Genomic DNA, 3,048 nt, shown 5'->3' on the forward strand with positions numbered 1-3,048 from the left:
CGGGCGGGCGGCGGCAGACACGGTGAGGGGCCGCGGCGGGCCCGGGAAGCGAAACGCGCCGGGGCGCGGCCCGGGGGACGGGCGGACGGAGCGGACGGGGGAAAGGACGGACAGAGAGAGGACGCGAACGACGAGCGAGGCAGCGGCCCACGGCCGGCGCGCCCGCGGACGGGCAACGCCGCCTGGAAGCCGGTAAGCGGGAGAGGAGGGCCGTGGAGCCACCGCCAGGGGCCCGCGCCGGAAACCCAGACGCGAGTCGGCCGCCGGGGTGCGACACGGGGTCTCACCGCCACGGGCCCTCCGGCACGGGGGCGGCCCCGCGGCACCCAAGGCGCGCCGACTGGCCCTCTCCTCGGCACCCTCACGGGGGCCCAACGGCCACCCTCGCCCGACACCGCAGGGCCTCAGGACGGCCCACCGCAAGGCTCTCCCGCCGCACGGGCCGGCGCTGCCCCGCCCCGCCCCGACGCGCACCCAAACAAACGTTCGCGCCGTGCCGAAGCACCCCACCTCCCCCCGTCGGGTCCGACGACGCTTCACCCGGGGCCGCCTCCAGGGGAGGAACAGCACCCACAACGCGGTGAGGCCACGTTCTGGTCCCAGGACGGGGGGGGTCGGCGGGGGAAAGGCTCGGCGCGGGCGGCCATCGGTCCTGGCAGGGCAGGGGAGGGCCGGCGGCGGCGACGAGGAGGGGCCGCTCGCGCGCAAGAGCGACGGCCGGCAGGGGTCGTGGGTGCGGGCGGGCACCAACCCAGGGAAGGGGAAAATCTCGAGACACGACCGGGCCGCCGGGGAAACCACCGCAGGATCCCACCACCCCCACACGTGGGGGCGGCCCCGCGACGCCCAGGACGCCGGCCGGCCTCAGCCAACCCTCGGCGGTTCCTCCCACACCCCGGCCCCGCCCGCCGCCGGGACTCGCGCGCAGCAGGCTAACCCCCCCAACTCCAGAGGGTAGCCCCTTCCACTCGCTCACTCGTCCGTCTGCGTCTCGTCTGTCCGTCCACCACCACCACCCAGCTTCGTCTGGCTCGCCCCCAGGCCTCGCGGCCCGGGGAAACGCTGCCGAGCGAGGCGGCCCGACCCGTGGCCCACGCACCGCCACCGGTGGCTGCGTCTCGGGACCGGAACAGGTGGGGTGGCTCCTCGCGGCGCGGAGACTGGGGGGGGGCCCAAGTCGGGGTGGACCGCCTTCCCCCTCCCCCCCACGGCACGCGCCGGGGAGGCCAAGCCCGCGCACACGCGCGCGCGCGCTCGCACGGCCCCGCGCCAGACGCCGGGCCCGGCCCGGCGGAACCCTCCCCCGACTCGGAGGGGGGAGGCGCGGGCCACAGCAGGCCAAGAACAGCACTCGGCCCCACCGCGGGGCCAGCGCAGCCCACACGCCAAAGCGACGGGGCCCTGCCCACACGCCGCGGCAGTCGCTCCCCGTGGAGAGTGACTGCACGCTCTGGATGGAGGAGCGGCGGCTGGGGGGTCCGGTGCCCCCAAGGCTCCCCTCTCAGATCGCTAGAGAAGGCTTTCTCACCGAGGGCGCATCGCCCCCCACCCAGCGTGCCCCGTTCAGGCCTACGGAAGCCCGCCGACGTGTACGCCAGCGCTCGGCTGGGCAGGAGGGGTCTGCGGTAAGGGTAAGCAGCGGGCCAAGAAGCGAGCGTTCGCGGTCGGGACCGGGGAGAGCCCGTGCGTGCCACCTCGCGAGGAGACGCACCCAAGACCGCGTGGGGACGGGACAGACGCCCGCCCCTCACCGGCACATCACCCGGCCCCACCACGATCGCTCCCACGCCCGGGCGCGAACCCCGCTGAGGGGGACCCACCCGGCGTGCGCCCGGCCACGTCAGTCCCCCCCCCCGGTACAGGGTGAGGACTGACGTTCAGGAGGCGGCCCCGGCCCCACCGAGGGTGGGGAGCGGACACGCCTCGCTTACCGTCTCGACCCCTCCCCCACGCCTCAAGAGAGGCGCTCGGGAGACACGACCACCGCAGGGGTTACCCGAGAGGACTCGCTGGGGACGGGAAGCGATGCCGCCGCTCGGCCTCGGGCACCTGAGGGACAACCTGGAGCGCTCCAGGGGCACCGCAGAGGACCAAGGCGAGACACGCTCACACCCCGACGAGGGGGTACGTGGCGTGGCGGCGGGGCAGCCCTCCCCCGCCGCGGGGGAGGGCCGCTCGCGAGACAGGACGCCGAGCAGGCGAGGAGGCGAGAGTGTCTGCCGCGTCGCAAGACCCCGGCCTCGCCGACACCACAAGGCACGGGAGACCGAGGTCGGGCCGGAGTCCGCACCCCTGCCTTCCCCCCGCCACCCACGGGCGGCAGAGGAGAGGCGAGGGGCCCGCAGGCAGAACGAGAAGAGAAGCCACGTTCGCCATGAACGTCCCCGTCCCTCGTCTGGCGCGGCTTAGGCCCGGCCCGGGGGAGCATGACTTCACCACATCGGTCAGGTGAGTGAATGAGTGAGTGAGTGAGCGAGCGAGCGAGCCATGTGGGGCAGGGAGGCCCCAGAGGGGAGGGCCCGGCGAGGACAACCACCAGAGGGGCCTGCTTCAGCCTCACCAGGCGCCACCCACTCCTCAGTCCTCTCCGAGGAGAGCGGCCAACGACCCCAGGCGGGGAATGCCTGACACGCGGCACGGAGCCTACGGGGGTGGGGTCGCGCCGGCCACCACCGGGTGCCTGCGGCGGGGAGCGCACGGGGTAAAAGACCCACGCCGCCACCTCACCCCACCGCCCTCGGGCCACCAGAGACCGGAGGTGGCACCACGGGCCACGTCAGCTGGACGCACACACGAGAGCCGGCGCGCAGGCCCGGGCGGGCGGCTCAAGTGTCAGAAGCGGAGTCGGCTACCAGGCCAGGGCTCACGCAGAGAGAAGCCCAGAGCCTCGCACGCGTCCGGAGACCCAACACTCGGTGACAGACACCGAGGAAGACCGTGTCAGCACCTATCTGCTGGCAGAAAATGCCCAACACGACAGGAAAAATGACAGCGCCCAGAAACGGGGCGGGTCCACGATTTGCAAGGGGGGACCCCGGGACCTCGGTC

Source organism: Camelus bactrianus, chromosome 15, assembly GCF_048773025.1.
Source record: "Camelus bactrianus isolate YW-2024 breed Bactrian camel chromosome 15, ASM4877302v1, whole genome shotgun sequence".
In the NCBI taxonomy this organism is placed as follows: domain Eukaryota; kingdom Metazoa; phylum Chordata; class Mammalia; order Artiodactyla; family Camelidae; genus Camelus; species Camelus bactrianus.